Source organism: Salarias fasciatus, chromosome 19, assembly GCF_902148845.1.
Source record: "Salarias fasciatus chromosome 19, fSalaFa1.1, whole genome shotgun sequence".
Lineage (NCBI taxonomy): Eukaryota > Metazoa > Chordata > Actinopteri > Blenniiformes > Blenniidae > Salarias > Salarias fasciatus.
Genome location: NC_043763.1, coordinates 9291036 through 9317146, shown reverse-complemented (window position 1 = coordinate 9317146; position 26111 = coordinate 9291036). Strand labels below are relative to the sequence as shown.

Here is a 26111-nt window from a genome sequence, read left to right as displayed (position 1 = left end):
AAACAATCGATCAAAAAATACTAAAAGCACCAATTTTAAATTGAATTCAGTGATTTTCTTTTTCTCAACAACCACAAAAGAATAGAAAAATCCCTGCTGAGTCTCAAATGTGTTTGTCTGAAAGACTGAAAAAGAAACTGCAGCCGGAACAACAAGTGTTCAAGAAAAGTTCTCCTCATCTCAGAAAAATCTCCGGTTCATTCCACCAAAGCGTCTCAATAAATTTTAATAACAAGATGAACATTTAGCTATAATTTAATAGTGACACTTCCATATATTTTCAATTTTTTGCACACAAACTAAAATATTTAAAGAATTTTTATTTATTATTTTATATAATATTTTGTGATTATATCAGGAAAAATAAAAATGAGATATTTTTTGAGTTGTTCATTATGCTATGTATAAAAACAATCAGGTTGAGTTTATGTTTTGAGTGTAGAAGTAACTATAAAAAAGAATTGTGTTTTAAATAAAATCATTTTGTGAAAATAGACTTGCGACTCAAAATATGCTTCATGTTTCTTGAGTCTCTCAATAAAAGACACATTAAACAAGAGGAAACAATATTTGAGCAGAGCAACAAACTTTATTCAAGCCAAATTCAATAAGCTAAGTTTCTTTCTTGATATTCTACATTTAACTCATTCAACACAAGCTCAGAGCCTCATTCTATTGGAAAATGTGGTTAAATGCTTAAGGACTATTCAGTATATCAATGAATTTAATTAAAGCTTAGTATAGAATTCTATAAGTTATTATTGATTATCAAGTAAACACTCAAATTTCAGCAGCATCACTAAAATGCAATCAGTGGGAACATAATGAAATATTTGAGAATCCTCCTTAACGTACATGAAAACCAAATCAATAATGTCTTCAAGTATCCAATTAGTCTTGTTTTCTTCCATTCATATTGGTTTTAAGTCACTCTCCTCAGTCGGGAAGATTTACAAGATGTACAAGACCTCAGTCATTTTCACAAACTTGTGTGAATGAAAGATAATTGAAAAAATTGTTTATTTACTTAATTCTCTAAAGCTTGTTTGTGGTGTAATATTTGTCAAGACAAATTGAAACTGACCTAAAGTCAGGTTGAGGTCTGAATGATCCCGAGGATAAAAATATTCTGACTCTGTCTGATCTTATTTTTTGATCTCGATTTCAACACCGAAACTTATAATAATCACAGGTTAGAGTTAGTTTGAAGTCAAACTTGAGTCTGCCACCAGTCCTGGAGCCAGGAGAAGAAACGGAGAGCTGTCAACATCTAACTGATGCTCTGAGGGCAAAAAACATGTTTTCAAAATAGTTTTGCTTTCCTATAATCGATCACAATTTAAACCCACCTCAATCTAAACGGAGGGAGTTCCATCGTGATGAGGATACGACTGCACTATGTAGAAACAGACAGTGGATGTGTTCTCTGTGGGTCTACCACACACACACACACACACACACACACACACACACACACACACACACACACACACACACACACACACACACACACACACACACACACACACACACACACACACACACACACACACACACACACACACACACACACACACACGCACACACACGCACACACACGCACACGCAGAGCGTCTCCGAGGCACAGCTTGCTGCTCTGCCAGGATGGCTCGCCAACATGCAGGAAAAGTTTCATTTGTTCCGGGAGTCAATGGGTTTCCATCTGCTCTTCCCATGAATGATGTTCCACGTAGCAGGGAAACAGCTGGCGGCTGTGAGATTGATATTTAACTGTGACGACCTTCCTTCTTTCTTTCTTGCATCTATAATGCTTCCTCAGACAAAAAAAAAAAAATTAGCCGAAGCTGTCTTCTATTCAGCTAATCAAGTAAAAACTGCTCCAAAACAGCTGGAGATGCATCATCTTTGACATAAAACAAGCAATATATCCAACAAATAAAGATTTCTTGGTTGTATCTGTGTGCCTGGCATTGTAGGGGTGCAGTCTGTCGATGCGGCACCATCAGGGGGCCTGCAGGGGTGCTAAGCCGTGCCCTTAACGTGAAATACCAGAGAAAAGCCCACCCAGGGTCCGACACAGGAAGGCTTAGCAGCCGATCACTGGAATCCCCGCCGCTTGCTGTCAGCCGGCCTGTTCGGCCACACGGGGCGAATGAGACGCCCGGAGAGCGTCAGATGCCACGCTGCCAGCCCGTATCCCGTCTGACCTTTTAAATCCTGATGCTCGTTCTACTTCAGGTTACCCGACAGTGTGATGCCGACCCCAAAAATCTACTGGAAAACACTGCTAGACGCTTATGTCAGGAACAGACTGTACAACTTGTGCAGACGCAGCACTTTAAAAGCATCCAGAGACAGTTTGTTATGATTTAGACATTCCTGTTCTCGACTGTACTGGACAAATAAACCACTAACACAGAGTTTGTTTAGGATTTCTCATCTGTTTCGATGTAGAAGGTTGATGTCTTTTATAACAGCTGCCTCTGTAAGATCTGCAATATCTACTGGCTCAACAGGATCACAGATCAGGAACCGTACAAGAAGACGGATAGTCTTCTTCTACGGTTCCTGATCTGTGCCCCTGTTGAGCTAGTTAAGGAACGAGATCTGTTTTGATACTCTCAGATTTCAGACCCTGCTCTCTATAACTTTAATTTTTCTTCTTCTTTGCGCTAATCAGACTGTTTATTGGTGAACACTCTTCAGCTCAGCTCTGTCCGGCCATTATCCACTCAGATGATGTGACTGAAAGTCAATCCACTGCATGTATACAGACCAGTCCGACTGAAATGGGACCAGGTTTTCTGAACACACAATGTGACACTTCCTGAACTGAAGGTTTAGCAGCACTTAAAACAGTAAACAGAGATTCAAACAGAAGAAGAAGAAGAAAAAAAAAACTCCACCATTTAACACTGTGTCAGCTTGCTGCCAAACAGGAATACTGATAATGACAGACCGCATATTGCAACCTATCATCAAGGACGCAACATCATTTCGACAATAAATCCATCACACTCCTGTGCTCGTATAATGGGAGAAAGATAACAGAGTCCAATTAAACTAAGCCGGTGTTGCAGAGTGGAGTTTTGGGATTGCAACATTTTCCAATAAGTGTAAAGTCAAATCTTCAGACTTCAAGAGGTTTGAAATTGCTCATGTGTCGTGAAATAAATTTCTTTGAATTATAAAATGACGGACGTGTCAAAATAAGGATTTTTTTTTTCTTTTCTTGTCCTTTCAGCAGAAGGCTGGCATGTTAAAAAGAAATTGTTTTCTCCCAGAAAAATCCAAAAGGCAATTGAGTGGCCGATAATGGATGTGCAACAAGTTTTCTGGTCGAAGGAACGAAAGTTGTGAGACAGGGGTCACGCTGAAATACAGAAAAACCAGACAAAAGGTAGAATTTCTGATAAAAACCATGGGGTTTTTTTTATGTCCTTTTGGTTCAAACTCGCCACAAGACATCTGAGCACTTGCAGAGGGGACGATCCTCACAGCAGCTGCAAATGAAATGTGCAATCAAATGGTGCATAAATTACTGGCAAAAAGACAATGTCTGAGCAACTTGTTTGGTGTGATTGCAGCCAGAATGAGCAAACAGCAGCACCCATGCTGATCTCCACCAACAGCAGTATCGACTTCTTCTTCTTTTCTTTTTTTTTTTTTTTTTACTTGAAGGTACCCCGTCTGAATTTCTTTAATGAGCTGTTCTGGCTGTGACAGAATAAAAAGCTTAACACAGACAGGCTGAATATAACAAGCACATTTGGTTTTTGCCCTCTAAGACATTGCAGACTCTGTGCTTTAACGCCAACCTTCATCTGTTGGTCAGACACTCATTTCTAAATGACTGCCTTGGTTGCTTATTGTTTGGCGAACGGCGCCTAATAGCTACAGGATTTTGTTTTTGTGCCCAATCTTGGCAGAAAGTCTGATTAAACTGTCTAACTTCTGGCCTCTTGAGTTCATTCCGGTTCAGATAGCGTCTGATTCGATCGCAGCGAGGACAGTAGACCTCATAGTATCTCGCTTCTTTACACGGCTTTGGGCGATGTGATTGAATTTCTCAGCGGCAGGCCTGGAAAAGGTGCGAGGTGGTGGGAGGGGAGCATATGGCGCTCCCGACGTCCCGGTGAGGTTCGCGCCGGGCAGCGGCTTCCCCTACAGGCAGTGTTGTAGATACAGAGAGGGACTCCAGCTGCTGCTCTGGGTGACCTTCATTATCGCAATTAACATGGACGCCACTCACAGGCACGGCGGGCCGCGGTGGACGCTGCACTGTAAGCATGACCGGAGAGCGACTGGGCAGAGGGCGCGACACAGCTGGCCACTGAGCGGCAAAATGCTCAGAAAAGTGCATCGCGAATCACCCAAAATTTGATTTGGCAAAACCAACATTTTCATTGTCTTTTTTTTTTTTTTTTAGGCTGAAAGGCAGATTTAAGAAATCACACAGTAACATCCATCACAGTTGGTTCAGTCTCACAAGCTCTTGAGTTATTGGGTTTTGAGTGGACGACCTCTGCAATGTTGGACAAAACCCATGACATCCTATACTTACAGAAGTATGATATCCTTTCAGTGCCCAGTTCTCACAACAGACAGGTAAATGTACAGATTCATAAAGCTGCCGCTTTCTGTTCCCAATCCCTGGTATCTGAGCTACAATAAAGTCCAGCACCGAGCCCCAAATTTAAACACACACAAAAAAAATGTTGGAAGATGTAATAACGTAGACAAACAGGAAATGTCTTTGTTATATCAGAAAAGGAAAGACATGACTCACAGAGGTACGGCTTATATTTGAAGCCACGGCACCTCCAACTTTAATTTCCCTCCCTGAGACGAGTCACAGACACTAAACTCTTCATTTGTCTGGAATGATACACTGGCTGAATATTGCGGGGCACATTTCAGCTGTGTCTTTCAACTTGTCCTCATTTCACACTTCACTCGCGCTTGGCTTAGCCGTACCCTACAATGCCTTTTTAAGCTCCAAGTCTCACGCTTGTATAAACAACGACAGTAATAAGGACAGAGTGTGACTCAAATCTTCAAAAAAAATGTGAGTCTTCGTTGTTTTTAAATAGATTTTCAGCAACTTCTGTCATCGGACTGCAAAAGTACACCCGTCAGTATATACAACATATTCTGTGTTCGGTCAGAAATATCAAGAAAATCATTTAATTAAACCAAATGTTGGTTCAAATAAATAGCAATCTAATATTTCTCAGTTGGTTTCGCAAGTTGTCAAGGATAAAACAGAATTAATGGTTTCTTCAAAATGGTTTATAAAAAAAATACTTAAGTGTAGCTTCATAATGCAAGTTGGCACGTTTCAGAGCCCCTTGCAAATTGTGATAAATGAATTTAAAAAAAAAAAAAAAACTGTCAGAAGATGAGCTGCTCAGCTATTACACGTACGGACTGATTTCATTGTCATTAGGCTTGACTGACTCCTCACAAATCTGCCATCACTGTTCCACAGTCTGCTGAAGCCCAGATTTAAATGACAAAAGCCGGGTTAGATCATCTGAAGAGGCTGAAATTATACAGACCTTCTGCTTTCTGTCAAAAGAAGAAGAAGAAAAAAAAAAAACACCTACCATGTATCAGCTTATTGCACAAGAAACTAATGGGCTCTTTATTTGGGAACTTTTGTTTGTTATTCCAAGGCAAATCGATCAAACGCAGAGGTCACACAAGGTGAGCAGAGAGACCATTACCTCCTGCTTTCCACTTCTTTCTCAGCACTGACTCATTCATTTACATGGCCCGTCAGGTCCCTCGGTGCCGAGGCCAGACAAACAAAAACAGTGCTTAATTGGTCAGCGAAGCCTCGACTTTGTAATGACGGAAGAAAAGAGAAACACAGCGCTGCACCACTTTGCTTTTAGACAAAGGACTTCCCACTTTGCTCGGCAATAAGCCGTATTGCTCGACATTACAAAGGAAAGTGATGAAGAGTAAATTTAGCTGGGAAATCTGGTCGCCAGATGCAGGATGTACGGGTCGTAAATGCAGACCGAGAACTGAGATCAACACCGCTGAAGGATGAAGGAACTGTGAGCATACAGAAGCCATTTGGATCCATTTCTCAGGAATAAGACTCAGGAATGGAAGTGAAGTCTGTATTTGTCCTTGAGATGAAAAGAAAATACAAATACAGATGTTGCTCTGTTAGCATTTATGTCAAATCAAAGTAATCAAATAATTGCATTGATTGGACCTGACAGAAGCACTGGCACTTCAGAAATGTGAATATCACACAATTATTGGATTGACTTGAGATCCAAATGACCCGGATCTGGTTTTGCATGGTTGAACATGGCAATGCCGACGGTCTTAGTATTAACTGTTTTGAGGGTTTCCTTTAAAAATTCCTCTCATCACACAAGCAGAAATAGATTGGAGAATTGGAAAGACATCTGGGTGCACTGATCAGATTTCCAATAGTTAGCACATCACATCAAGTATGATCATTTTAATAATCTCCAGAATTCCAAATCAGATGTACCCAATCAGATTTTTACTAGGCATGTAAACAGCTTTTCTGATTACTAATATAGTGGAATTCTCCTCAATTCGCATTGTAATTTATTAAAAACTTTTCCAATAAATTACTCATTGAGATGTTGCCTTGGGATTGACTGAACACGTCACACACACTGCACAGAGTCAAGCTTGGATCACACACCGTCCACGGCGCGAAAACCCACCGATCTTTATTGACACACAACTGGCAGCCGAAAGCGCTGTGGTGTCGCTGACGTTACCGCTGGCTTCCTCTCAACAAGGCCACTTAAAAATCTTAAGAGGTTTCATCACTGAGCTGTAAGCGAGAGAGACGTGCACCTCGGGCCAAACCGCCGCCACAGCGCCACGCATGAAGCCTGCTGGCTCGCGTTTCAACAATCATCACAACAGAGTGCTCAAAACTACATTATGAAATATCCTGAATGCGGCGCTCCTCAGAGAGGCAGATAACCAGTGTTGTTAAGCGGCAATCAGCCTTATAAATCAGTATTTTAGTGCAATCATCAAACAGTGAAGAGCAAACATGCTGTGGATATTTTTTTTTTTGTTTGTCTCCCAACAACATTCAGCTGAAATGTATTTAACGCTCAAAGCGGGGGGAGTTGCTGATGCCGCTCATCGGTTTTTTGTTTTTGTTTTAGTGAAAGCATGTGTAATTAGAGTCCTGCTGGTCCTGAACATTAGCGTGGTTTGCAGCAACAGCTAAGAACAAAAAAAACAACAACAACAACAACAAAAAAAACCACGGCTGGCACTCGGCTCCCAGTCTGCTCAACCGAAGCAGCTGTTAGCTGAAGATTACAGCGAGCTTCAGATATCTACCTGAAAACAACTCAAAACAATCCTCATAGCTTCATCCCGCTGTGCCAATCACTCCAAACTGACACAGTTTAAAAAAAAAAAATGTCATTTTAGCAACACCGTGTTGGCAGAAAAGATTTAAGTCATAATACAGAGAGCTGTCTGAGTCACATTTCGTTTTTCTCAGCTGAATATGAACATTTCTCAATGGCTTCAGCATACTCCGTTTCTTGATTATTTAAAGTGAACAGCATTTGCTGGTATTTATATTTTCAATACTAAACTATGACCAGAAATAAACCACTCATTTATGTAATGATCAAAGATTCACAACGTGTTCCTCCTCAAAGAAACAAAAACAGAAAAACATCCACGTTCAAATTTCTCACTATTTCCTACACGAAGGATTATGCTTTGCATGCAGTTGAATATGCAAATTGAAGCAGTTCCTTTCCTCTGTAACATCCATTCGGAAATACTGTAATTTAGTTGTAGTCTCTAAAAGTATTCAAAAGCAATTCTCGCCTCAATACTGAGCCTGAAGGCTTCCTGACAGGATCTACTGCTGGCGCTGCGCCTGCTACTCCTCCACTAACACATTAATGTATCACATTTTCTGTTGACAAGGTGTTACACGGCAGGGAGAGGGGCGGCCGGATGACAGTTTACAATTTGCAGTTTGCAAATACATCTTTTTTTTTTTTTTTTATCCATCCTGCAGCAGCAAGAGGATTCGGATCATGATTCTCATCTTTGACACGTTTCACAAACTACATTTATGTCAAACATGCATTTACAAGTACATTTTAAAACCTCTATTTGATGTTTGCGTTGGTTTGTCATCGCTTCACATCCCAAACCTACAGCCTGTAGTTACAATAAATAAGAATCAAGGAGAGAAAAAGATGATTTTCAATATAACAAGATCAGAAACCAGGACGAAAAAGCACAAAGAGTGAAGAATTAATTCAAAGAACAAGGATATCGATGAAGATAAGATCGAATGTAAAAGGATAATCATGCTTAGTTGTTTAAGGTAATTAGCAGCATGGTTTGGGAGGCAAGAACAATGCAAAGTAAACTCAGAGCAGGAAAAAATATTTAGAGTACAACAGCTGGGTTTAGGGTGAGGCTTCAGAAAGCCCCATCTCTAAATCCCATCTGTAAAAATTTTTTCGCAATTTCCTCGAAATTTTACAGCAACTGTAAATGAGTGCATATAAAAATAAAAGATAAAAAAAATGCATGAAATCATGAAGCTGTGTCACAGATTAGTTCATTCAGAGGAATTTGTGTGGCTGTATTTGATAAAGAACAGGCTTTTTATCAGAGGAGTAATTACCAGGTTTGTTTTGATTCGGTATTACTTTCACAGGATGACAAATTTCAGATAAGTTTTTCCAGATCGCGGCCAGATTCAGTCCTGGGCTTTTGTTTTGGCTGAGCTCAAAGCTTCGTGGTTCATTTCAAGATCATGAAACGCCTCGATAAAAGAACAACCTGTTCAAAAACGGCTTCCATGGCTGTGTAATGCCTGAAGAAGGTATGAAGAAAAACAGACGAAAACCAGTTTTCAAGGCTGTCAGTCAGCCTTCAGAGCAGAGGTGGTCCAGAGTGTCGCTGGTTCAATTCTCGTGGTGGACAGGTTTCCACTGTGGGCCCCTGAGCACCGCCCCTCGGCTCAGTAAGAGCAGCTCACCGCTCAGTCTCCAGGATGAGTCAAATCCAGAGAATTCAAGAATCCCCCCCAGGGATTAATAAAGTAGAAGAACAAGAAAGTTGTTTTCATGAGTTTAAATCATATGGCAATTACTAACGCTGCGAAATAAACATGAGCCACTCATATGAACAAAAATCAGTAAATTGGCACCTTTTCAGGGGCTTCATCTTAAATTGTATTGTATAAAGTTGGAATAAAGTAAGCCTATGTTACTTTGGTGAAAGAAACCAATGAAACCTTTGAGCTGAATCGTTTCCTTCTCCCTGTGTGCCATGACATTAAGCGCTCCGTCTCCAGACTGTTATCTCAGCAACTTTTGTTGAGATGTTCTGACCCTGAGAGAGACTTGTTACTCCAAAGAGGAAAATCATTGTCCAAGAAAAACCCCCATTTATTCTAATCTCACAATAGACGAGCTTTTATCTGATAACTGGAACAAAGAGTGATGTTATGGGAAGCTGAATGTTTGTGCCAGTGCATGCACGTGTGTGTATGTGTGTGCGTGTGTGTGTGTATTTGCTGTCATGAGCGTCTCTACTTTCCAGAAGTGGGTCTGATATTCCCCACAAGGTCCAATTACTCAAGCCCTGTAGATACAGTGCTGTCTGTTTGAATCAAAGCAACATCAACATTTAATGGTATCATGTCATCGCACACGCACACGCACACGCACACGCACACACACACGCACACACTCAAGCAAACAATCAAAGACCCATCACTCAAACAAAACATAAACAGAGATTTTACGTATGAATGCAGGAGATTAATTTCTCCTGATAGTTTATCTGTAAAATCTAGAATTTAAAACACTTCAAGATTAAAAAAAAAAAAAAAAAAATTAACAAAATCACACACATCTCGTCATCCTGCACTGGATCAACTTTTAGCTTCCTCCCTCAATCCGCTGCATTCTTGCGGCCTTTAGAAGGCAAAATGATTAAAAAAAACTACGAACTCAGATCTGCAGCAGTCTCGTACACGTTCATTCACTGGAAAAAGCACGGTGCAGCGTTGAGCACAAAAGTTGGTTCATGCAGATTCAGCTTCGCCTGCATTAAAGATCGGGGAACACAAATCATTTGCGGTGCTGGTGCAGGTTAAAAATAACGCTGTGATACGTCAGTCCTTCTGGAACAGCTGTCCCTTATCCTTCATAACCAACGGTGCAACTGAATCTTGCCCCTAAAATTGATGAAACACCTGCGCTGTGGAGCTGCAGCCGGATTCAGATCTGCCTGGAAAGCAGAACTCCATGTTGGGGAACACAGATAAATCCCGACTCCTCTTAAAGAGACTGATAGAGTTAACTACAGATGCACTGGCTCAGCAAATCCATGCGCTTCAGTCGAAAATCAATAGTAGGAGCCTTAAAATGATATAAGAATCATCACGCTGAGCAGGAATATGACCGTGGAATCTGCTACGCCTCTGAATTCATTACACCTGATGGTATCAATCCTGCTGCGCTTCATTCGAGCCCCAGACAGGAGCTTTTCCTACTTTAAATCTTCTTTTTTTTTCTTTTGTAGAGAACAGAGCAGGAGGGAACAAAAAAAATGTGAATATCAGGATATATCACAGGATTAAAATGTCAGAAAATGTTCACTATCAGCTTTATATTGTAGGACTGTTTCATGAGAGAATAACTCAGTAAGATCCCGTTTGACAACGTCTGGAAAGCATCACGTTTAAACACAGGTACAAAAACTGGTAAACTGAAGAGACCTGAGCTCTTAAAGCTCCTTCAGCTCATGGTGCAATGAGAAGAAACACTCAGAGGAAACCGTGGCATTACGTCTATACAGTTAGAAGCTCCTTGAGGAACTATGTCTGTAAGATGATATAGTGGAAGATGATGAGCTGCATAAAGGAAGCTCAAACTGTACAGAAAGTGAGATATGGATGACTCCTGAACAGCACGCTCGGTGTTACTTTTTGACCTCGCCTGTGAATTAAGGAAACATAAATTCATAGGTAAACCTTGGACCAGATGGAAAACGATCATTATTCACACAGATGAAGTGGACGGATCAGCATTTTCACTCCGTCTCTTTATTTATGAACCGAGTCGGGAGGAGAGACTTGATGTTAAATATTTACCTTGCAAAGGTATAACTCAGCATATGCCGCCTGCATTGTTCTCCATCCTCGGGGCTGGCGAGGGAGAGAGGCGGGTAAATATTTACTGAGAAAGCTGAAAGGGCTTTTCGAGAGGGGGGGAAAGCTTAATCGATAATTTTCAGCCCCCGGCTCAATCAGTTACACACAGTTAACAAGCCACCTCTTCTTCACAGGCGAGGGAAAAGCACTTCTCTGCAGCAATCTGAGTTTTAAAACACGCAGTGCCATTTCATTTCTGTATTTTGCAGATTTCTGCAGCACAAAAAGCAGAAAATAGAGGTGAATATCAACTTTTTGTTGATTGTGATTGCAACAAAATGGTTCAATCTCGTGAGCCAGACTGCTAGAATGACAATATAATGATACAAACAAGACAAACACTGTGAAACAGACGCTGACATTATGCATCTACATGCAATTTAAGAGGCACCAAAGAGCCTTGCATTCATGTGTTTAAATTATGGGAGAATTCCATGCAGAGTTCCATGCACTGAGAATTCCTGCTTTGCAAATTCAAATTGACAGAACTGTTAGCTTGAAATGAAGTGACGATTAATCACAATTATTTCACAAAGATTAAATGGTGAACCGAGCTCCGTTATTTGGGAGAACTAATCTCAAGGCGCAAAGATAAGGAGATCATCTGTGAAAGTGTTATTGCCATTGCAATAATCAACATTATTGGATATCGTAAGATCTCCGAACACCATGCAGTCCTTGTTATGATGAGTCAGAGAATAAATTAGAAACAGCAGTTTCATCCATTTCAACAAATTACAGCTATCATTTTATGCTTACATGATGCGAGTTCATCCTGCAGACGCCTGTCTGGCACTCCTCTTATGGAGAAATATAAATAAATATGTTTGGCAAGCAATAATATAATGCACTCACTGGATTTTCCTGCTGGAAGCGGTTCAGCTGAAAAGTAAAGCCAGCCAAATGCTGCCACATTTTATTTTACGTGACCAAATCACTATGGCTTGCTTTTGCTGTGTCTTCCCCCTATAAAATACAAGGTTCCATAAAAATGTCCTCAATATTTGCAGTCTTGCACTAAATTTCATCCTACATACGAACACAGGAATGTTGAATTAAGACTTTAATCACGTCCTGGCAATACTTCAAAAATTGGGGTGGCTTATCTATTTTCATTTACTCTTTTAAAACTCTGAACTTGGGCAAAACTGTCTCCAAGAGTCACAGCTAAACACATTATAAAGCACCAACACACTGTGTTACGTCCACTGCAAAACAGTGAAGATATTTAAACAGGAGATAATTGGACAGCTCACGAGAAAGGAGACCGCTGAAGCAGAAAAGGAAAAAAAAAAACTTCTTCTGGAGGTTTTTGAGGCAGGCGGATGAACCCTCAAGGTTATTAGATGGAAATTTCAGTCTTTAAGCTCTTTGTAGGAGCGTTATTTTGCGGCCCTGGCTTGAATACAGCGAGCTTTCAGCTTTATTAACCCCACTTCTCTGGATGTTTTAACATGGATAACATACTAAAGATCTCAGCAATAGATGAGTACAAAGAGTTTGTAGACTATATAAAGACAAAAAAGAGGAGCTGTAAGAAAAGAGAGCAGACTACAACTGATACGTCTTCATGATTCTCCTTCTTAATCTCTCCCGGAGGCTTAAGTTAACTGAGGAGGGGGGACATGGATGCATTTTTATTCCAGCGACCAGACATGGTCAGAGGAGAAGCTGACAGTCTCTAAAGGACATGCATAAATTGGCCTGCTCCTCTGGCACCGGCAGATATTTTATTTATGCAGCACTTGAGGTATTAGACACCTTTCAGGCCATCAAATGAATCATAAATCACGATAAGACACATGTCAGCAGTGGGAGGGTGAGGAATAAACAGTGTCCAGTAACCTCAGCAGAACCTATTAAAGTATAATCTGATTCATATAACACACTGCAGCTGGTACTTTGCCCTTCATGTGATTTGGTTTCATTATTTACACTTTCAAAATGACACTGTGTGACTCAAATAACCCGCTGAACTCTGTAAGTTTCACAGTTCACATGAGGACAAAGGCTGTTTACCGCGTAAAATAACGAAGCCCTCCGAATGTCTTTCCACCCCACATCACAAGAAAGAACTATTTCTGCTACATTACAGCTGAAAAACTCAAGCGCCATAGATTGAAAACAGTAATAGCTCTGCAGCTATTTCCTTTTCCATTTCATCCCCTCCTCCTTTCCAGTAAAGACTATCAGAGGTTAGGACTCTTGAGATGCTTCCCTCCCTTTCTCCCCCCCACATCTCCCGTCTGTCTAACCATCCCTCCCCGTCTCCTCCTCTCTGGTATATATCCTGCGATATACAGTCCTCCTTCCCGTCTGATTAACGCCGTCGCGTACCGCAGTGCCTAATCAGATCAGGATTCCATGACACGCTGAGTCGCGCAGGAACTTATAGCAGAGGAGATTTACAGGCTGCACCTGTAGATAAACACGGGGAAGATCCAGCTAAACTACGATCCGTCATTTGCATCCATAAAATCAGGGTAATTCATGGAAAGTTGGCTGGCGGCTCGCAGATAAATCACAGATATTGTGGGGGGTTGATACAGCCATCCCCATTAAAACTTCAAAAATACAAGGACATATTAGAGCGATCTGCTCGACGTCATGTCATCGTTTGCTTTGTTTATTATTCAGGTATAAAACACGACTAAAAGCAATACTTTTAGTCCATTTGCAGTCTTGTAAAAACCAACCTACCGTATACGCTCGGTTCTAAAATACGCCATCTGGCAGCGTTTCAGTCGCGTGTCAGGTAGATACGTTTCTCAGTTTTCAGCCAAACCAAAGACACATCGCACACAACTCCGGCCAACTGACACTGGAAAAAACCGTCAATAAATCAGGACCAGGTCAAACTGCGGCGCAAAGAGAAAACGTCGACCCTAAAATTAACGAAAGGCACGCCTCCGAAGGACCTCAAGCTCCCCTCCTCGCATGACATACAGATCGGCGTGTGAGCGAGAACTCCCACAGCTACACAACAGCGTTATCTAATGACGCAGCTATTCTGGACGGTCACACTCGTCAGCCCTCCGCTCCACCACAGCAAAGTTACGCCGAAGAAAGCTGAATGGATGATATTTGATTTGAAGTCGATCGACGACCACGGCTCTGCGGTCAGTCATCGCAGCCTTATCAATCAGGTTTTGCCTCTCGCAAACATCTTTGTCTGCATATTGATGACTCCTGGCAGCTGCAAACCAGCTGGAAATGTTACTGCAAGGTTACGCTTTCCCTGAAAAGAGCGCAGATTTTATGATGTGTCATTTTTTTCTTACAGAAAGTTGTTAGCGCTCAATTCATGAAAGGACTAAGATCTGATCTAAATGGAAGACCTGTGTGGCATTGTGAGGGTCCGGCAACAAAAAAGTAACTTTGTTTGCAAACTTTTTTTGGAAACACTCCAACTCCGTCTCCATGGAAACAGAGGAAAGCACAACTTTTCTGCAGCGCCGCTTCTGCCCATCCCCACCAGGGTCAGCAAATATTCCATGATGATCATTAAGTTAAGTGTTTCGTATAATGAGGTAGGTCATTCCTGAGTTAGTCAAAAACTTGACAAACGACATGGAATCATCTTTAATAACCTGTCTTGTTACTAATATCTTATAATTAACTGGCTGAAAGAAGCGATGTTACCAATAGGTCTGCAGAAGGTCTGATTTATGGCTCAGACTTCCCTGAAAACAAGGAAGGAGCACATTACTTCCAGGGTTCTCTCCGTCCTGACTGGAAGACTGATCACATGCACAGAACCATAATGTAGAACGCTACACAGTGCCAGTGAAATGAATCTGATCATATGTGGTCACGCTCATGATCGGGATACAAAACGAATGCATTTCCACGGGAGCGACTCCTCCTACTGACGGCTTGGTTTTCTTTTCTTTTCTTTTTTTAATTTGATCCGGCAACTCACTGCCCTGCAGGAGGACTGTGATTACCTCTGAATCGCTGTGACAGATTGAGAAACATAGCTTCATGAAATGTGTGGAGTCGTAAACGCACTGGCAGACCTTCCTGTAATCAAAGAATATCAATACTCTGTAACAAACAATAAATTCTTCCTAAACGCTGGCTGTGAAAATATTTAGCTTCATGTGAGCACAGTTCTACTTTCAATACCTTCAGGAGGTTGTTGTTGTTTTGTTTTTTTTTAATATGGTCAAATAAATTTGTTGGGAAGTCAATTGATTGAGTAACCAAAGTTAGTTATTAAATATTTAGTCACGAAGGTTCCCAGTTTGACAAGAACAGCACATCAGCTAATTATATGGATGGCTGACTTTCATGAGGCCAGCTTTTCACTCGTGTATTACAGCTCTTTTCTTTCCTTTTCTCTTCCCCCTGTTTTTCCCCTGATTTCACATCAGTCAGAAGAAAGGAAGGATGTAGAGTGCGAGAGAAAACGAAGATTTTTTTTTTTTATTTACACACACAGTCCTCCGCTTTGTTGGCGAGCCAACGCATAAGGTCACGGTGCACGGGAACAAGAATGCGTGGCGTGGTCCCTCTTCCCCAATAATTACCTCCTCGATGGCCGCATCAGTCCATCTCCCGGGGCCGTTCCCCGCTGTCTCCGCGCCATCGACGCTTTGAAAACATTCAGGAAAAACAGCCAGGGAGCCAGAAATGAGACGGCCGAGTCATGAAGTCATCTGGTGAGAGAGAACCGCGCTGTACCGCTCTGTCATGATCAGTTGGGTTCATCCCAAGTTTGACGATTTGTTTTCACAAACAACAAGGAAAAAAACTGTCACAGATTACGAGGTTTATATGCATTTTCTGAGTAGATGAGGCTTGTAGAATAAGTGCCCTCTGTTAACCCCATGAAGCAGGTGTAATGTTTTCTACAGGAGTCTAAAGATCTACTCAATTCCTATCAAAAACTAGCACGAGACAATGATTTTAATACTGTTTTCGCTCTGCCCTGGCAAACTTTTTGCATTCATTTGCATTTTTTCATGGATAATTTCTAATTTCTCATTAACCTCCTGTCAGGAACAGCCAAACAGCCACAAGCAGCCCGCAGGCTGCTGGTGCACCAACTTTAGTTAAGAAAGAATATTAATAGAGTAATTTGGTAATTGTGTCTGATAAATAAAAGTGATGGCACACCGATGCAGGAGGCTGCCGCAAAGCACTCAGTCCATCAACTGGGGGATAGGATGAGGAATTGAACCTTCAAACGCTCTGAGGGACGAGTCGCTCGGTCAGCCAAGCATCTTCTAAATGGAAAAAGAAAGTTCTCCTCCAAGCTGTGTTGAAGGCTGTATGGCGTACTTTTTTCCTCCGTTTGATAAACTGTGAGAGCTACAGTCAGACAATATAAAGTGTTCGTCCCCAAAAGGTGTCAAACAGCAGCAGCTGGCCGAGGCTCATTAACTGTACAGTTTTAAAATAAATGCTTCTTATCCATGTTATTCATACTTCACTCACTTTTTGACAAATATGACTTATAGGTTTCCTTATCACGGGGGATATATGGTCCAACAAATTCAGGAAGGAAACCTGATATTTCAGAATATATCCCAGTGGAAAAAAGGATTAGCCTTACCGCCAGACACCAAGGGAAGTCCAAACCACACTATTTAACATTACAGATTGATCAAAACTTTACTCACTTTTTATTTTCTGTTTTAACCTTGTTGCCGTTTGTTACTCTACATTGATTGTTATTGTTGCATTCATATGATTGACATTGTTGTTGCGTCTTATTTCATGTTTTTATGGCTGGTATTTTCAGCACTACTTTTCACTTTATATTCTTTAATGCTACCTTAACTTATTTGTTCTGTTTTTATTATTTCTTTTTTTTTTAAAATCCTTTTATTGCTTTTATATCGTGTTTATTAGCATATTATGTTTTATTTTGTTCAGATTGTTGTTTATGCACATTTTTATTGCGATATAAATCCATTTACAATTTTTTTATCATTGTTATTTTCATTTATTAACATCACGAATGTTTTACTGCGGGGTTTGATAACTTTGGGAATGTAACGATTGGGAATCTATTGCCATGTTTTAACAAAGTCTACACAACATAACTGTCATAATACAGTAAATGGTTTCATACTGCAGGTTTTTACTGCTGCAGCAGTCCAGACATGGTTTATATTTTCAGTTGCACCTCATTGAGAAATCAAACCCGAAACCTCGCTATTGGAAGACAACCCGCTCCATCGACTGAACCACAGCTTTCCATATCAATACACCGTAATCAGAGCATAAAAACTGCACAAAATAATGTTTCTCGATAACAAGTTTCAAACAACTTCCTGCACTCAAACCTGTTTTTTGTGAAAGAATAAGACACTCTTGACTCCTCCATCAACGTTCCCTCTTTCTGCTTCCAGGGGAAGCAGGAACATCACTTTGCTGCACAAAGAGCCCTGAAGAAAGAGGAGCGACACTGACAGCAGCCACACAGAGGAGATTTAGAGGGAGCTAAAGAAAGTCTTTCAACCGGCAACGCAGCGCAGCCTTCCCCACAGCGATCGTCACATTCCTGTGAAAAGAAGAAGACCTTGCAGTTTTCTCTTTTTTTTTTTTTTTTCTTCTCCAGAGAAGTAAAGATGCACACACATCAGTAGAAAAGATAAAAGCAGAGGAGAAGGGTTGAACTGTGAGGAGATCATGGTGTAAAAATGCGAGGCTGCTATGGGAACTAAAGTGTTTGGTTCGGAGGCAAACAGAATGAGGTGGACATTAATGAACAGGCGGAGGGGCTGATGGGAGACGATGATGGACGGCTTGGCTTTGGCACTGGAAAGTAGTGAGAAGAGAGCCGTCAGAAACAACACACACACTCACACACACACACACGCTTATTCTTTGGCGACTGGATGAAACGAGCTGGCCGTCTCTACAGAGGGAAGCTTTGTATGCGCAACATCACACACAGAAACACACACACACACGCACACACACACATCTACCTGCAGACCTTTCATCTACCAGCTCCACCTGTTCCGTGTGTGCGTGCACGTGCACGTGCATGTCTAAGAGACAGCAGATGTCAAGCATATTGGATTATGCATTTTGCATGTCTGCATGTCTTTGAGTTTATTGAAAACATTTTCTTTTGTCTCTTTAACCAGATAAATTCAGAAAAAAAAACATTTTGATGACTTAAGAAAAAGAAAAGTCCCCAAAATGAGACAATCAAGCTGAATTGGCTTGGAAATAAAAAAAACAATTCAATGCGATATAAAGCTTTGTGTTGAGAACTAAGAAGAGAACTCGGAGGTAAAATACGTGAGCAGACTGGATTCGTAACTAGAGGAAGAAGTGTTATTGGAGACTGACAAAACAGAAAAACAACCAAGCATCTGCTGGCATTCAGGCGTCAAGGTCAGGTGTGTTGTACCAATCCCGCAATTTCTGTACCGTGTTTAGTCAGCCAGCGATACCACGCAGAGTAAACAGAGGTTTTTCTCTTTCCCCACACACAGCGAAAACATCTCGGGTCGGTCAGATTGTGAAATCCCACTTAAAAAGCTGACACTTTCATTTTGGCCAAAAGATTTGACAGATGGAGGAGAGGTAAACGTTACCAAGTCAGGAGCGAAGTGTGAAAGCGGTCCGAGCAGTATAAGCACCTAATTAGTTCAGACACGACGGAGGCCGCGGTATATGCGGCATGCACGTGAAAACACAGAAACCTTTCTGGGAATATCATGTCAGTGTCTTGCTCAGCGGGCTGCGTGCATCTCGGTAAACACTGAGAGCCGAGCATCAGTCGCTGCTGCTGCAACAACTGGCGATGCACAGAAGGGAAGGAGTCCTCACAGCGGCCCGGACCACCCAGACGCCCACGCCTGGCTCAAGCTCGTTAGCAGACATCGGTCCAGACTGTGCGAGAAGTTTAAAAAAAGTTTTTCTCCGTTAGACGCAGTGTGAAAGCAAACAAGGAAAACTGTTGAGTGGAGCGCAAAGGAGCCTCACTAATTATCAGCTTCAGTGGCGCCAGCGACTCGAAGACCACCGGCCTTTATGGCGCCAAACACACCGGGGGCCATAAACAGCCGGGCTTCATCCACCGTGGACCAGTAAAATAGTGCTGCAAAAACCTTTAAATTTAAACTTGCTTTCTGCTGTGATGCAGAGGATACGTGAAGAAAATGTCAACATTTTCACAAAACCAAACAATTACTGGTTCAAAAATGACAACAAACTCAAAATAAAGCCAATTTTTAAAGTAGCTTCTTCTTTTAGTCAAATCCATCTATCAGGAGTGTTTGTGGAAATTTGCTTCCTCTTTGTGTTAAACGTACTCAGATGCCACTGAAATGCAACTTTTTGCATTTGCAACATTATTCAATCTGTTACTGTGTAAACAAACCTTTTCTGACCCCACGGGCCTTATGTTTGACACCCCTGCACTATATGGATCTCTAAAGTCGTTTAATCGGGGAAACTGGGAGAGCACACTGTGGCTCTGTTAAAGATTAACCCAATCTTATCTCAAGTTCATCTAAATCAAACTTATTTCAGGATGATTTATGACACTGCATCACTGTCAGACTTTATGTTTAAGACTCCAATTACGATTTGATATAAAGGGGGAAAATATATGGCGCTTTTGCCTTATAAACCAATCTTGGCCTTAATTAGATCATTTGATCGCCACCCAGTGGGACCGCCTACACACAAGGACATCAAGTGGGAAATAATTAGAGGAGAATTAGGGCTCATTTAAAGCAGGCGCTGCATTGTGGCACCACAGTCCTCTTCAGTTCTGCAAAAAAAGAAGTAACAGCTGTTCTCACTACAAGAGGTTTTAAATGAAAACGACTGGATCCATGAGTTTTTTTTTTAAAGAGAACTTTCTCGTTTCATCTTCTTTTTGCACCTTCAACTGAATTTTCTCAGTGAAATAGTCTTTTAAACAGCTCGAACATCCTCATAAATATGTACCCACAGCATCTCATTTATCTTAAATGTGGACTTGTGATCCTGCAGAAAAATGTAGCACGCTCCTCAGTACACCTACACCAACTTGAACTCTGGGTTAAAGCGTTGCTTTGTATCGGGGCGGAGGCAGAGAAGCCAAGGTCAAAGCTGATCTGACTTTCTGATGGGCATAAGCAGATCCGTCTATATACCAGGGAGCAACACACCCGGCCGGCCCATCCATCTCAGGAGCTAATCAATAGTCAGGAGGAGACTGGTGATAAATGGAGTGGAGATGAGAGTACAAAAATACAAACAGAAAAGCTGGAAGCAAACCACAGATTTACTGGGCTCTCTGATTAAATGTCAAAGAAAAGGATCTTTGTACATAAAATAAAGGATGTGTTGAATTTAACGGCTCTGAAACTGATGCAATATGTGATGAAGAATTTTGTCTGGTTAACATTAGAGACGGCCTCAAATTGCAATTTAAAAAAAAAAAATCAGCTTACACATCACAAAAAAACATAGCATTTCTTCTTAACCCATTACATGAATCAAACACAGCCTACACAAAAAAAAATTAGGCATCTAATCCCCACCCACCAAATGCCGTGCCTGCATAAACACACAATGCATGAATACACCCATACGTACCACATGATGCCCACATGTTCTGCACATGTAAATTCACACAACACACACTATAAATGCGGGGAATTCACAAAGCACGTGTGGAAGACAGATAAGAGTTTGTGGGATGACTGCTTTCATCGACAGAGTAAAGATAAAATAATGGATGAAATAAAAAAAAGAAAAGTATTCTCATTCCCCCAACCATAGATTAATCCTGTAACAGTAAACCAAAGAAATGATAAGATGGGATGGAAAAAAAAACACAAGAGACAGTATTTTCTTCTGGAAAGACAAAAATGACAACCATGCAGACTAATGGGCTACCTCCAGTGAACTTTCACAGCGCCTTATCTCGCTGAACTGGCCTCGCAGCTCTCCTGCCAAACATTCTGTGGGCGGTCCAGCGTTTCTGCCCCGAGGTCCAGCCATAAAGGCTCCGCGTGAAGCCCAGTGATCAAAGAGAAATCCCACTAACCAACTTGGTCATGTTGAGCTCCTGGCAGCGCTCCAGTGCACTCCTACGTCACCGAGGCCCCCGACGCCGTTGTGAAAGCGTTAACATATGCTTCTGAGCGCAGGGATGTGTACGTGGACAGGATCAAAGTCTGCTCGGGAAGTATCCTCACACAACATGAAAGGAGGAGGGTTTGGTTTCTGGACTAGATTTTGGTTTAGTAAGACAAATATGATAATATCAACACTGGACTGAACTCAGCACCGTACATGTGCTTCCACCGGTGGTTCAAACACAGATAGAAATCTAGAGAGCATGAACGTTTCACGACCCAACAAGAATGAACTGAAGCCGTGGGTTCAAAGTTCAAAGATGGTCACTGTCATAATCCCGAAATCAAAAAACTGACTGAAATAAACAATATGTGGTTGTAATATTCACAATTAATACACATCTATCAAAACTAATACACATCTAAGATCTATAAATACACACCAAGCTGGATAAAAACTGACTTTTTAATAATCAAAACAAAAGTCTTTGCTTTTCCATCCTAGTTTTCCTTATTGAAAGTAGCATAACCTTCTTACACATCAGTTCCTGGACTACATCAATCAAAACGCTTAATTAGAACCACCATGAGCCATGTTTTTCAGTAATCAGAGTCCAAAATATAAACAACTTCAGATGCATCCGTCTCATCCCAAAGTGGACACATGAGCTACAGTGAAACAACCACTAACAGGTATTTATTTCTTGAGATAAGTTTGAAGGCAAAGGAAAGAAGAAAAACCACAACACTGAAAATGTCATTTCTGTTATACACAATTCATTTTGATCCTTTGAATTTTGTTCGCTCACAAAATAGAAATTGATGTTACATTTCCACTTCAAGTCTGCTGTTTTCAGACTCATTTCCAGTAAATGTGTTTGAATGAAGAGTTAGTAATGAATTATAACACAAGAATAAAGTCAAGCTGTGTGATCCGAATGACGAATAAATGATGACAATTCTCAGAACATGAACGGGAATAATCAGTTTAGTTGAGCTTTGCATTGTTTTATAATCCGGTTTCTGTTTTGTTCTTAACACAATCACGCCATAAGACACCTGGATGCAGGCCAAACTCCAGATCCTCCCAGAAACTATCCGGATTATTGTGTCAGCAAAAGCAAAGTGGACGAAATGAACCCGAGCAAACCGCTCAGGACTTCCACATGAACCTCACCCAGTAGCCTTTTCAAAGTTCACATTTGGACCTACTGGGGGGAAAAAAAGCATGATTGAATTGAGCATGATGTAAATCACTGTATTCCTCCAAGGGTTTTGGCAATTTTGCTGGTCTGCTCTGCTCAAAGGAGCCTGATATCCAAGCTTCCACCCTGAAGCCAAACAATCGTGAGCAGAGTGAGCGGAGCTGGTCTCGTTCTGGTGGAGTTGTCTGTAATTGTGGAGCAGGAAGCGCTGCTCTCCAAGTGGCAGCTGTCCACGTTTCTTTATTCTCCGATAAGTGCCGTTCTCTACCTAAAACAAACAACCGCTGGTTCAACAAAGAGGCAATTTGAAGAGCCAGACTCGATCCCACTGAAAGCTGTGGTTACAAGGTCGGCTGCAGCAGGCCTGGAAAAGCAGTGATTCATTCAAAACAAAGGACTTGCAAGTCAATCCTTCCACTGCTGGATGTGTGTGTGTTACACATTAACTGTATTTTAATGTGACGACAGCATGTGATCCAGGAACTGGAGCAGCAGTGACGGCCCGGTGTTTGACGGCAGAACCCCGCGGTCGTCTCCGCAGCACAGCTACTGTAGAGAGAAGCCTTGACGTGCCACAGATTACATAACATTGCCACTGTATGGCCTTGGGCCTTCGCTATCTGCTGCTGGAGCTATGGGAATGTCAGTTGCCCTCCATCCCCCACGCTCATATATACACACCCACCCACACACACTCACACACACATACATGCTGCACGGCTCAAAGTCACACTGCTCGCCTTGTATCTTAAATGTTCCGGGAGGCGTGCGTTGGCTGGCTTCATGCTCATTACAGGACTATAAAATGGACAACACAGGACTGCACACAGACGACTCCGGACGACGCTTCGCCGGCCTAATGAAATGCCACATGACTCAGTGAACTGCCTGCTTTACAATGCTGGCCTTCATCGCCGCGCTGCCTCACGTGACACGGAGCATCGGCTCGGTCAGGAGACTGCTGATATAAAACAGACAGCAAAGAAAACTGAATCAGCAGGAGATAAACCCGGTCAGTGGTGCTGGGAGACGAGGACACACAGACTCCAACTTGCTGAGTGTTTTTTTTTTTTTGCAATAGTATGAAACATCTAGTCCTGTTTCGAAGTTAATTTATGCATAAAAATGGGAATGCACAGGACTTCTCAACTAGATCTATTGTCAACTCATGAACACAGATACTTAAGCAGTGTCCAACAATCCAGAAACTGAAGTACAAGGTTAATCTGAACTGTATCAAACTCAAGGCCCGTGGACCACAAATGGCCCTCCATGTGATTTTATGTGACCCACAGTTACCTGAAACGCCCGTAACTGTTGTAAAAGCAAAGTCAGCACTGCTGCACTGTGGAAAGTGATAATAAACTGCATCCAATGAAAATACAGGAGGACTTTGTGGTAAAAGGCAAACATGCGGTCTGTCTTCTGTGTTACAGGGAAGTGATACAGTTTATGTCAGCTTCTTTTTTTTTTTTTTTTGAACTAAATACAGAGCAAGGTTTGCTCCAAGAGAAAACGATCTAACTTTTGTGATCTAGGATCACCATGTGACTGCAAAGACATTTAAGAAGGTTTGTGTTATTATTGTCATTTACCTGTGAAATCTGTCCTCATATTGTTAAGTTATAAGACAGCAGCATGAGTGTGTGTTTGTTTCCAGACTTTGTTCTCATGGACCTGACTTAAACAAATCAACTTTATGTCTTTCAAGCCTCTAATCTTTTAATTTGTTTAAAAGCAGTGCTTTCTCCTGTATCAATCAATCCCTTCTTAACCACATCATGTGGCGAAGACATGCACACAAAAATAAGACAGTGAGAAACGATCCAATGGGCCATTTACCTGGACTCCGATGGGATTACTGGATTATGAACGAGGTTAGACCATTTCCTCCAATGCAAATGTGATTTTAATTGGAACGGACCAATCTAAATCAGATTGAACATGATTTTAATCGGGTTTGTTAAAGATAACTGCAGCTACTGTGAACGGAGTCTCAGCATATTTGTTTTGAGATTCAATTTGTTAAAGTGATATTTTATTTACAGCTTTCGTGGCACTCCAAGCATCATCAGAAGAGAGACGTAACAAAAAGTAGGTATGAATATCGGTAAGAGGCATGAATTAGTTATTGATCAATGCAGCTGTGGACTGAATTGTTTCTTTATGCTGTAAATCGAATCTGTATTATATATTTTGTTAATGTATACCATATCTGATGCTGTGTCAGCCCTCTGAGGGTATCTCTGAAACACAGAAGAAAAATCATTTCGAAAAAGTCAAAGTTGTCATATATAATCAGTTTATTCTGATTAATAAACCACAAATATTCACATCTCAGGGCTTCACATCAATTTTGAGAATGTACAGACACAAAGGCATGTGAAATTAATTGCTTCTGGCCACTTATGCTTCGTCAGGATCAAGACGGCTTTTCAGTGTGAATGTGAAGGAGCCTTGAATGTTTCTGCTCATATTCAAGCAAAGACGGTTTTAAAATACACTTTTTGTCTCGAAAGTCTCGACACCCACATGCGTCATCTGCAAACCGCCAAACTGACTTAACGCAGCAAGATATGGAGTAAATTCACTGCAAAAGAAAGAGTACACAGTCTATCCACAGTCGCACTGAGCCTTTGAGCTCTGGTCCTTACTGAGAGGTTTGGGGCTTTTGACAATAGCAAATCTCCATAACAGCAAAATCTCGATAAATCCTCCCATGATAGCAACTCTAGGCAGTTTAAACTGGCTTCTCTCTGAAGAATCACTGAGGATTTAACACTAACTCTGCCTCCATCAGTCTTTGTAACACACACACACACACCGACACACACGCGACCTTTCAGTGAGGATGAGCAGCCACCCAAACAATATGAGGATAAATGTTTTAGTGCCGAGTACATAATGGGAAACTGTCCATAAAGACCGAACTGTAGAACGTTTTCTTCATTTAGGCCATTTCAAAGGGTCCGAAATAAATTTACTGAACAATTAATGGCTTGAGATCAAATGTGAAATTAAAGTTGCTGGACGTCTTTTGCTATTATGACCCAGAGAAAAGTCATGTTGGAGAATGGGGGAAAGCCACATGAGTAAGGTCTGCAGCTCACACATGGATGACCGCTACCTGAATCACCGGGCCTCTGCAGGCTTCAGGATGACCTCGGCCAATGTCGAAACAGGAGCGGCGAAGATAGCGAGAGTAAATGAGTTATGATCAGCTGCCTTCTGTTTGCCAAACAGGTCAAACAAGAAAAAAAAGCTTGGAATTCTGAAGCAAACCAGCTGAATTTAAACTAAGAACTTTCCACTAAACTACTGCTACATTCAAGATGATGTTCAACAGGATAAAGATGGATTTTAAAACTAATGCATTTAAAATATGGCACGCTGGCGAAGCAGTTGCATTCGGTGACTTTGGGAGTGTCCAGACTGAGGGCTGCTGCTGGGGATGTGACCAGTCCAGCATTACACAGAGACATGAAAAGAACATTATTCATCCCTTCATAAACCCTTCGGGGTGTCTACAACAGGGGTGTCAAACATAAGGGCCGTGGATCACAACCAGCACGCAAGAGGCTCCCATCCGATCCACCAAACCACCAAGCAAATGCTAAACATTCCCAAAGAAAGCAGTAA

General features: G+C 41.4%; 1 protein-coding gene across 1 annotated transcript in view; it reads right to left on the bottom strand.

Annotated features, from left to right (window-relative positions):
- Positions 1–26111, bottom strand: part of stxbp6 (syntaxin binding protein 6 (amisyn)) — a 64122-nt gene that overhangs the window by 27172 nt on the left and 10839 nt on the right. The gene's annotated exons all lie outside the window — the stretch shown is intronic.